Raw genomic sequence first — 11,828 nt, 5'->3', positions numbered from 1 at the left:
CTCTGGACCTGGCCATTTCCATCCCTCCCCAGCTCTGCCTCCGACGCGTTCTAAATCACATTTAGACTGGTTTAAATTGCCCAAGCCCAGCCTCCTTCCATCGGCTCCCTCCAGTGGCTGGCTCCAGGAGCTGTTTTCCTGCTAAACCCGGCATTTTCGGGAAGCCTGCATTTGTTTATGTGTGAGGAACATCAAACCCGGGCGCACCGGGGCACTCGGCATCCCCGAGGAATCAAACTCCCCGAGGATGTGAGCAGCGAGCTGAGTCCTTTAATTGAGCCTCTGCCGGCTGAAATGTGGAGGGGAAAGTGTTGTGAGACAAGAGGGTTTCTCATCAGAAAGCTGAGATGGAAATATTAATGGAAAATATTAATGGGAAATGTTAATGTTGCTTCCACAAGTTGCCACTATCAACCTCCCTAAAGGTGGATTAAAATCCCTTAAGACAAGTGCAAGCTGAGTCCAAAGGGTAAAAAACACCCCTGGTTTTGCTCTGTGAGATTCCCACCATTTCCCAGCCGCAGTTTGGTGTGATGGAGATGATTCCTGAGCTGGAAAACAAGGGCCATTGCTGTAGCATTTCAATTGGAAGAAGGATGTCCTGATCCACCGGGCTGTTCCTTAGGCACAGGAATTGCCAGTGTTGATTCATTTAGCTCAGACCCAGGCAGGTCAAAATCAATCATGTCAAAAATACATCACCTGCATTCAGGGAGTTTTTTAAAAGGGAATGAGAGGTGCAGGCTGCAGGAATAAATCACAGCAGAATGGGAGCTTGCTTGGAAACAAACCCATCATTTGCTCTGAAAGGATAAATATGTTGTTTGCTCCGAACATTTCCGCAATATTTAACAGACGGCTTGGCAAGGAGACAAGGCTTGGCTTGGAAAAGCTGTGTCTCCAGCTCAAAAAGATGGGGCTGAGGATCAGAGCCCCCCCTTTTCCAGACCTACAGCTCCTTCTTTGCAGTTTGAATGACACCTTCACCACGGGCAAGGCCTGAAATTGGGAAAAAGATGATTTTCCCCAGCAGCACCGAGTGGAAATGTTGTTTATATAAAGATCTCCACCTGATCCCCAAACCTGCTGCCCCAGGGCTGAATCCCCAGCGTGTCTCACGCCAGGATCAGCTTCCAGGGCAGTGGGAATCAGCTCTCCGTGTCTCCTTGGCACAGGAGGCTGCCAGGAGCAGAACCCAAGTGTGATTAGCTGCGAGCACATTCCCAGGCTGACAAAAGCCACGGATGCAGAACCCTCCAGCACCACAGAGCTGTGAGTTATTGTAGCTGCTGGTCAGAGTAAATCATCCCAGCTCTGCTGACGAGGCTGCAGCTCATCCAAGCTGCCCCAGCTGGAAATTCACCCCTTTTCCTCCGCAGCACTATGGAATCTCCAGGGAGACAGGGCTCACTGAGAAGGGTTAGGCTGAGGCAGAAGCGTTAAAGGTGAAGGGTGAGAACTGAGGCAGGGCTTGTAGGGATGGTCTCACTTCTTCCAGCAGTGCTTGATACACAGATTTTCTTTTATTTGGGGTATTTGAAAGAGAAAGAAGAACAAACAGTGAAAGAGGAAATGCTTCTTCCAAGAGTTAAACTTCCCGGGCAGCAGCTCACCAGGAGCTGTGCCCCAGCTCAGGGCTGTGAGCCTCCCTGGCACTGGAGATTCCCATGGCTTCAACCAGCAGGCTCTGGGAAGGAACATTTCCCACCTCAGCAGCCCTGGAGCCCAGGGAGAGGCTGGGAGCCGCAGCCAGAGGAGCCCCAGCATTCCCAAATTTCATGAGGGGATTGCAGCAGCAGAGACTGCTCTGCCACAGCAGCCCTGCCAGGACCTGTGCTCCCCTCTCCCTCCAGTCCAGCTGCAGGGAAAAACTGGGAATAAACAGCACGAGGCAGATTCTGTCTTACACCCCACTCACCTCCATTCTCCGATTTTCATTCTAAGGGATATTTCTTTTGCCTCGCTGCTGCCAAGTTTCTGTTTTTAAGCAGCTCTCCCAATTCCTCAATGAAAAATGAATCACAGAGCTGAGTCAGGCCAGAGCTCAGGCAGCTGAATTCAGGATCAGCCAGGAACCAAAGTGCCTGCAAGGAGCAGCTCCACCAACCCCACATTTCCCTTGGGAGCAGCCTGGATCCAGAGAGCTCACCCGTGATGTTGGACATTTCTCTGGAGTGGAGGGAGCAGATCCCATCCCAAGGGAACACAGCCCTCACACCTGAGGACAAGCCCTTAAAAAGGCTGGTAGGATTGGTGGGAAGTTTCCCAGTTCCTGCTTTGCAGCCAGGAGCTGTGTCCCGGCTTTGTTGTGCAGAAATGGTTGGTGAATCACATGGAGCTCCTGGCGCTGGGAGGATGAGCTGGCACACATCCCTCGGGGCATAAAGAGGGGTTTTGTTGTGTGTGAGTGGCTCCTGGTTCCACTGAGCTCTCCAGCCAGCCCAGCAGGAGCAAATGGCCAAGCAATTCCAATTCCAGCTGCATTCTTTCCAAAGCTGGGCTCAGGAAAGCGGGGAACAGGTGGCCGTGACAGATGCTCAGGGGTTAAAAACTCTCCAGGGCCGAGGATGTAGAGGGGACCACCACGATCCTCACTTGGGATAGTCTCCAGGTAACCTGAATCCTGCCTTGGCTCCGTGTTTGGGAATTATTAGGAGCATTTCTGTCCCACTTTTAGAAGGAAATCAGAAGCACTGAGCTAAAACTGCTGCCTTGGTTATCCCAACATACAAACCACCACCGGGCTCAACCCTTTGTCCAGAATCTCTGAATTCCTCCTCTCCATCCCCAGGGTTGTCACTCGTGATGAAGTGGCCAATATGAGCCAGGAGCTGAGCAGACAGCAGGGCATGGATGGCATTCCCAGACGGAGCAAAAGCTGAGTGATGAACAGGGAAATGTTCTGACTGGGGCTGCTCAAGCCACAGAGTTCAGCCCAGATATTAAAAAGGAACGTGTTGGAAGCTTTAGGACAGGAAAGAGATATCAAGAAGATGCTCTGAACACGGTGCCTCATTTATCAAAGGGACAAAAGCACAGGTTGCCTTGTCAGGGAGCTCTCCCCTGGGCCCAGGGAGAAGGAGCTGGATTAATATCCTGGACATGGAGCAGGGAAGGCAGCGACTGCAGCCTCGGTGCAAAGCAGGAGCCCCAGGAGCTGTGGGGAGCTGAGCCATCCCCACCCTTCTCCTGGCTGCAGGTTTCCCTCTCCATCTGTGGAGCAGGAGGCACTTGGATTGCATGTCCTGGTGATCATCCAGCAAGGCAGGAGTGTGGATTTTCACAGGAAGCAAAAGGAGGAGGAAACAGTGACGGTGTTTGGGAGAGCTCAGAGCTGTGGGTTCTGGCAGGTGGGAGGGGTGGCAGAAGGAAGGAGTTCAGGTTTTTCACAGCTTGTGGATCTACTGGAGGGTTTCTTCCACATCCAAAGAGCCCAGACAGCAGCTGGGGAAGGCATCAGACACTGAACAAAACAGGAATCCTGCACCTTCCCTCTGTTCATTAAACTCTCACCCTTAACCTGGGATTAACCTGGGCTGAGCTCAGAATGCTCTGGTGGCAGATCAGCACCAGCCTCAGCTCTCAGAAAGGACACACAGCCAAATCCACCACACCCACACGGGCCAGGACCTTCAGCATTGCCACCCTGGGGGCAAACCCAGGGCATCCTTTCCTTGTTCCACAGGGGAGGCTTCAGGCACAATCCTCATGCTTGGTCCTGAGTGCATGAGATGAAATCTGGGATTTCTTCCTAACCAAAGAAGAAATGGGAGTTTGAATCAGTCTGTGCTGCTTCTGAGCACTGGTTATGACTGGACACCTTTCATCTCTCCCCAGGGACGCATTTTCCATGGATCTGGGAATGCCAGACTGCAGGAGCCTGACCCTGGGACACGGACCCCATCCCCAGCTGCCTGCCATGCAGGGAAGGATATTGCTTTAATGCTGCCCTTCAAGTATTTAAGGAATCTTTTAGGCAGCTTTGCAATTTTAAAAGGTTCTCAGTGATGCAAACACTTTCCCCTCTTGCCTGAACTCTCCACTCGGGCTGCAGCGTGTTCAGAGCCGTCTTAGCCTGACCTGATTTGAAATGGAAGAGGTTTTAAATCCCAAAACACGCAGAGAAAAGCCCCAGCAGCGGTTTAATGATGCCCAGTCCCAGGTGGATCCCTGTCCCCAGGCTCAGCCTCCTCTCCCCAAAGCCCGCTGCTGTGGGATGGGGTGGCCTGGCTGTTTGGATGATGCAAACCAGCGCTGCCACACATCACTGCCCTCCCCAGGGAGCAATTTGACTGTCCCCAGCCTCAAAGCACTGCTTCATCCAGACAGGGAAGGCATTAACTGCGGCTGTGAGGCACCTGGAGCCACCTGGAGCTGCGGGGAAGGCACAGACAGCAATGCCACTGCAAGGTTACCCGGCAGCTGCGCTTCCACTCACACTTCTGAAATGTTAGAAGGCAAAAAAACCCGAAAACAAAACAAAAAACACCCCCAAACAAATAAAAAAACCCAAACCAAATGTGGAAAAGTTGTTTGTGTCCTGCCATTTGTCATAACCCTCCTGACAAGTTCTGTAAAAGGTGAGTTTTCCTGGGAAAGGAGAGGGGTGAGCGCAACCAGCAGCATCAATGGGGAGCAGGAATAATGCAGATTTTCAGTGGGACTTAAACCTGCCCCTTTTCCAGAGCCTTTCATCTTACAGCCGAAGTCCCCTCAGCCCCAGGGCTTGGTCCAGGCTTCTCTCCCCTCCAAATCCCTCCTAGAACAGAGTTTGTGTTTACAACAGGGAGATGAAAAGCCAGGGGTAGTTTTCATCTCTTCTCCGCCCATCAGGATCATCATTAACAGGGGCTCCAGCCCTAAATAATCCCCCTAATCTGTTAGATCACAGATTATCTACATGAAAGCCAAGAGCCTGAAGCTGCCCAGAAGCAAATCAATGTCTGGGCTGGAGGGGTCCCCAATTAAAGGCAGGGAGAGCTGTGGCCCGGGGGGTTCAGCACAGTCAGAGGGTCCTGCCTGCCCTGGAGGGGCAATTCCTGCAATGCTTTGGGGCTTTTCCCTCGGGACAGAGGGCAGGAATTTTCCTCTCCCAGCAGCAAAGTCGTGGGAGCAGCAGTTCAGGGCAGGAAAGGCTTCCCAAAGCTTTCTGGCTCCTTTTCTGACACCCCTGCGATGGTGTTGAAGCGCTCTGTTGGAGGTGATTATCTCTTGTTTGGTGATTAACGAGTTCGCTGAAGTTATCGGGGTGCCAGGAAAGCTGCGCTGGTGTCCCAGGGATGGAGGTGGAATGTCATCCCCTCGCAGCCATAACTATTAAAAAAGAGTTTATAAATCCCTCTTTCTCCAGCCAGAGACTTTCAGGAATCCACAGGAAGCCCAAAGCATCAATTAAAGCACTTCATTTTTCCTCAAGGAACAGACCAGGTTTGACTCCTCCCCTCAGAAATAAATGCTTAAAACTCTCCCAGTGTTCTGACTTGGGAGATGTTGCATGATAAACAACTTTTCTGTGCTTTCCAGCTGTTTCAGGATATCCTGACAGGTTTTTTTAGGCACTTTTAAGCTCAAGTTCAAGGTGTCTTGTTTGAAATAGCTGCTCCTCTCCCCTGCTGCAGTTGAGGGAGGTTTCCATGCTGTGTTTCCACCCTGGTTTGGGTGTGGGATTTGCTCTGGACACAGCAGCCTGACTTTCCCTTGGGATCTGCAGGGGGCTTGGAGCGTTCCTGCTGCAGGAATCTCCTCCCAGGCGATTCCCTTTTCCCTTTTCCCACAGACTCCTCTCCCGAAATGATTGCAGCCTTCATCCTTCTCACCTCCTCTGTTCCTCCTACTCTTCCTTTCATTTCTCTGCGAGTTCCTGGGACAATGAGAGCGGTGAATCCCACCTTCCCCTCCTTGCTCCCTGCCTTTCTCCCGGCCCTGGCTGGGCGCAGTCAGCCCCTGTCACTGTGCTGGGACTTATTAAACATTTCACCTCCCTGAAAGCCCTGACAAGAACCTCATTTCAAAGGCCTTTCAAACACTCTTTAGCCCAGATAAGGCTTGAAGGGTGAAGAGGCAACAAAAAGCAGCTAATCCACTTAACTGCCAGGGGAAACTTCACCAGCCAAAAGAGCAAGTGTGTTTTTGGGATGACTTCTCCCCAGTCAGATCCTGGGGATTTCCAGCAGCTGCACAATCCTCCCTGCCCGTGTTTTCTGGTAATGAATACTAACGATCCTTCACTTCGATTTTAATTGCCTGCCTATCAAGCTTTGTTAATCTTCCCCGTTTTCCTTAATCTTTCATCGTGTCACTTTTTTTCTTCCCTGTGTTCCTTCTGTGTTGACAAGGCATTTAAACATTTCGCCGAGCAGAAAAAGAAATAAGGGAGGAAAAGAAAAAAAGAATGAAAGAATGAATGAACGAGAGAAAAAGAAATCATCCCCTTTGTATCCGGAATGCTCGTTTTCCAGATTAGAAAAGAAGTGCCTGCGGTGGTATCTAATTCAAACGAATAGGTTAATTAGTGAATATTGAGATGCCCATCCTTCCAAACCGGGAAGGCTGGGGGCTGCTTCAAAGTCAGACTGTTCCCAATCCAAGCAATCCTTGCAGCTCAGAAAGGGCTCTCCCTTTTCCCTCCCTTCCAGAGGGAAGCCCGCAGCATTTTAGGAGGAAATTCCCCACGGGTTTGATTTGAGTTTTGCTGAATGAGAAAGGTTTGGACCAGAATCATTGCTGGGTACCAGCTTCTGCTGATGTCTGTTGTTTTTACCCAAGAACCGGCCTGGGAGGAGCTGCTGTCCCTGCGGATTTGCCATTCCAGCAAACGTGGCCGGCTGGATTCACTTTCAAATGAGTCAGTGCAGGAAAACCTCTCTGAGCTGAGCGTACCTGGCTGTTCCCACACAGGGCTGGCCCCAGGAGCTGCCAAATCCATCGGAGAGCTCTCCAAATCCATCGGAGAGGTCTCCAAATCCATCTGAGAGGTCTCCAAATCCATCTGAGAGGTCTCCAGGAGGATTCTCCTGGCCCTGGCCCCTGCCTGGGTGTCACTGGTTCCAAGTCTCCTCTGGCCCTGGGCGCTTTCTCTGCTCCGTCAGGGAGATGCTCGCTCCTGCCTCTCTGCTCTCCCAGATGTGCTCAGACACCACAAATCTGCTCTGCCTTGCCAGGGAGCTGCTGATGTGAGCTGATGTGAGCTGTGCCTCAGCAAATGGGAGCAGGGAGGGACCCAGGCCAGGGGAAGCAGCGCTTTTCTTTATAGGGAATAAAAATAACTCCACGTGCAGCTCGTCCAGCTCCAGAAATCCCACTCCAAAACCTTCAAAGTGAGATCTCATCCTTCCAAACTCATTTCTCCCTTCTTAAAACTCCTCCAGTCTCCATTTGTGAGCCTTTTCCAGTGCTTTGACAGGTTTGTTATTGGCAAAAACTGCTGTGAAGTTTTGGGTGTGCTGTCTGCCTAATGGAGCTTTCCACAGTGTCCTTACCTTGCTTGTTCCTACACAAAAGAACATTATTACTGAAACATTCTTCAAAGCAAATCAATCACATTTTTGTTAGAGGGGAAGGTGGCATGGTGGTCTCAAACCAAGACCCTCTGGAGCCAGCCCAGCCCGTGTCCTCTGCCCAAGGAAAAGGATGAGAATCCTCATTTGGAGGGATGGAGAGAGCAGATGCTGCACGAGGAATCTGCTCAGAGCTGCTGGAAGTCAGACACTGTTTTTAAACAGGACACTAAATACCTCAAATGGGGTATTTATATCTCAGCTCCCTTGCCAAATTTGCCATATTCTGGCAAAATTTATATTTCTATCTCAGCTCCCTTGCCATAGTCTGGACTCGCTGTGAGGAGTTCCTTATTTGTGTGAAAGCAACATTTCCATCCACAGCTCAGACTTTGGAATTCCTTCACTTTGTGCCCTTCCAGGAGTAAAGGAACAGAGATTCCTGGGACTCTGCCCCGCTGGCCAAGAGACCTGGGTTTGGAGCCACACAGAAATGGAGAGTTGCTTTGGAGACAGACACTGAGCAGCAGCAACCAGCAAAAATTAAAGTTACAAATCCTGGTTGCAGCTGCCAAAAAGTCCTTGGAAGGATCAAGGAAGGGACGGAGAACGCAGAAGTCATTGGGGAAGGGGATGAGCTCTCCCTTCTCCCATCCCCTGGAGATTCATCCAGGGCTGACTGAGGAGGGAATTGTGCCCCAAAGAGTCTCTTGTGCTGTGTCAGTGTTTGCCCAGCTCTCAGACCCCGCTGTGTGCTCCTGCCGGGCGCTGGGAGCGAAGCCCTGGTGGGGAGAGGCTGGCAGGGCAGTGGGGCAGCAGGGCTGGCAGGGCTGGCAGGGCTGGCAGGGAGGGGGCAGGAGCAGCAGGAGCTGTGGGGATGCTGTGAGGGCTCTCCATGCAGGAATCTGGGGCAGTTTCCCAGCCCTTTCCCAGCCAGGGAGGAGCTCGGCGCACAAGTGAGAAGTTGGGAGGGTTCCAAATCTCTCAGAGCTGCAGATTTAGAATGAGAACTTCTTACTTTTGTTTTTTTTTCCCCCCCCTTTCTTTTCAGGAAAATCCGAGGGAGTGTTTGTGACCAAATCCCTCCTGTGTGGAGTCTGCAGTGTCCTGACAGAGCCTGGGGCAGCCCTTGGAGTGATGCTGGCAGGGCTCTGCTCGCAGGGAGAGCTCTGGGCTGGGAGTGAAGCACGGGAAAAACCCCAGCACCAGCTCAGGCTCCTCTGGGACAGGAGTTCCGTGGGGAGCAGTGTTGTTTTCACATCTGCTGCTCCCTGAGAGGCCCCCAGGTAGCTGGGATGTGTCCCCAGCTGCCACTGCTTGTTGTCACCACCGGAGCCTTCCTGAAGCCAGGCAGCTGCTGCTGCCTTGATTAAACCTGCTCTGGGCAGCTCCTTAATGAGGAGTTTAAAGCAGCAGCAATTACAAGCTCTTAATCCATCCCAACGTGGGAGTGGAGCAGGGTTTGCTCTCAAAAACAGTGCTGCAAACTGGGCCACAAAGCAGGGAAAGGAGAATCCTGGGAAGAGCAAGGAGTCAAAGGGGGTGATGAGGATGTGGAGGGAGCAGAGAGGGGAGCAAGGCTCAGCAGGAACAGCTGCCTTGAATTTTCAGCTGCTGTGGGTCAGCAGAGTGCAGAGAATGAACTGTTATCATCTGCCAGTCTATAAATGACATTTATCAAGCTGATAACCTGCCAAGATCCGTGATGCTGCTGGGGAAAAGACATAAACTACTGCACAAAAGGTGTAGAATTTACTCCTCGTGTCTCTTCCCCTTCCCAATTTTTGGCAGCCCAAAAATTTTCAGCAATCTGAAGTCACCATGGGCAGGATCCTTGTGTTGCCCAGGGAATAATTCCTGATGGCAGCAGGGAGCTTTCCCGAGGCTCTGAAGGGAGGAAGAATGATTCGCTCTGCAGTTTGTCCAGCTTCTCCTCAGGACTGGAAAACACGGCACAGGTGAATCTGTCAAACTTCAAACACATCCAATCCTTCAGCAGGGCCCCAGTCCTGAGCCTCCAGCAGAGGAGGAACTGCTCAAATGTAAAAAGGGAGAGGGGAATTTGTCCCTTTTCACGCACACAGGGAGCAGCTCCTCGTGTTCACCTGGGGAAATGTGTGTCCTTCACAAAGCAGAGCCAGTGCAACCTTCACTGGGCAAAAAGTGCTCATTTCTGAGGGAAAAAAAGACATTCAGAGCAGTTAAGGATGATTTTGGTATTTCAGATCTTTAGAAAACCTCTAGAAAGTATTTGATATTTAAACCCTCTGCCCCAGACATCCCCAGTCTTCCATGGGCTGGGATTTGGCTGCATGGAAACCTTGGTTTGGCATCTGTAAAAGAAGTGTTTCATTTTATCTTGTTGATATGTTACATTTTAATAGAGAAATGCAATCTAATAGAGATGCCAAGCCGGTTTTCATATAAAATCTGAATTGATTGGTCTCTGCTGCAGCCACGTTGGGAAGCAAGAGAAGGTCAATGATCTTAAATCAGGAGGTCCTGTCAGACACCTCCATCTAATCCCCTAAAGGAAGAGGGCTCCCTCGTTTCTGGCTCAGCACAGAAGCCAACCCCCAAATTTAATTCAAGCAGTGGCTGTCAGTGCAGTTGCAGCCCTAGATATCAAATCTCTTAGGTTTTAATGCCTCAGAGGCCAATTCTGCTTCCTCTGCTGAATGGGAAAGTGAAAAACAAAGGAGGGGGGAGGCCACATCCTCCCCCAAACTCCCAGCAAATGCCAGCCAAAAAAGCACCTGCTCTGCTCCTTCTCAAAGGGCAGGAACAGGGAATTTTACTGCTGGCCCCTGCCTGGGTAGGAACCTGCAGGATGGGGCTTCAAGGTGAGAGCTGAGCAGGTAAAAAGTCACCTCCCTGTCCCACAATTATTCTCCCAACAGCTGAATGTCAGCAAGGTCCCGAGCCAGCCTGCTCCACTTCAGCTCCTCCTGCTCCACATCACAGAAATTACTCAGTGCCACAATTAAATCCTCCCAGTCCCGCTGGGCCAGGGTCACAGCCTCCTCAGGAGCAAGGAAGGGTACTTGGAGCTCCTCTTTAAAGAACTAAATTACACTGGGAAGTAATTGCTAATTATTATTGCTATTATTATTTATTACTTCCCCAGCTGATAAGGTGTGCATGATCTGAATGCTTTCAGATCCTCCCTGCACTGAGAGATGAGTTCTTGCAGGCCAGGAGTCTCTGTGAGGAAGAATACATTAGGAAATGCCAGTTTTATTGCCAGTCCTTTGTTTTTTCCTCTCCCTGAACGGGTTCTGCGAGCTTTGCATTTATCATGTGGGGGGAGAGGCAATTAAAATACAGGCAATTAGAATGTGGAGGTGAGTATTGATGCTATAAAACACAGCTAAGGAGAGGGCAAGATGTATCTTCCTGCTGCTTCCTCAGGCAGGAGGGGATGAGGGATGCTCTGGACTCCTTGGCAGACAATGGGGTATCACTGCCAGCCAGGAGTTGGATGTCCGGATGCAGAGCAAAGATTTGGGCCCAGAAAAAGCGTTTCCAGTGGAAAGACTCCTCAAAACTGCCCCAGACTGTCCTAGGGTTGAATTCCTTGTGCCCACCTCAGCTTGCAGGAGGCAGCTGGGCTGTTTTCCCATGGAAACTCTCCTCCAGACAAGGAAAATAAGCCTTTATCAAATCAGCATCTCCGTGAGCAGATGAAAAACAGCCCAAGGTGTGCAGACAGAAAACAGCCCAAGCCCAAAAGATGTGGGGGAGTCATTTGCCAGGTATTTGAACCATTCAAGGCGTGGAGGATTAAGTGGGTCATCACCACAAGGCAGAGCACTCCCACCTCACCATCTTCTCCACGGACCTTCCTGCTGCTTTCTCAGCTGTTTCCTACAGAGCTTGGCACTGCTGAGCCTCTCCCAGCTCAGTAATGCCCATTCTGGCACCTCCAGCAGTGGGAATATTGTCCAGAGCTGCTCTCTGAGGGGCCACAGGTGGGACACACGTGTCCCCAGCCCCTACCCAGCTCTGCTGCTTGTTTCTGTGTTTGTTTCTCGCAGAGAGCTGCATTCCTTTGGCTCTTTTGAGCGGCAGTGATTTCTCCCCAGCGGGGTTATCCTGGCTCCCAGACGCCTTCCACTCCCCCCTGGCTGCTGCAGCTCGGGTGTCAGGAGTGTGTGGAAACAGCTCTGCATCCCCACCTCAGCAGCTGGGCTTTCCCCCAAGCCCTGCTGCTTTTCCTGCTCCAAAATCCAAACTCATTCCCCCCGCTGCTGCCTGTCAGGGTTTGTGTTTTGTGTTACTGTCCCCAATCCCCAGCCCTGACAGACACTCCCTGGGACACAGAGACACCTC

This window comes from Parus major, chromosome 24 (assembly GCF_001522545.3).
Source record: "Parus major isolate Abel chromosome 24, Parus_major1.1, whole genome shotgun sequence".
Taxonomy (NCBI): domain Eukaryota; kingdom Metazoa; phylum Chordata; class Aves; order Passeriformes; family Paridae; genus Parus; species Parus major.
The sequence above is the reverse complement of the archived record's forward strand: the minus strand, read 5'-3'. Positions refer to the sequence as shown.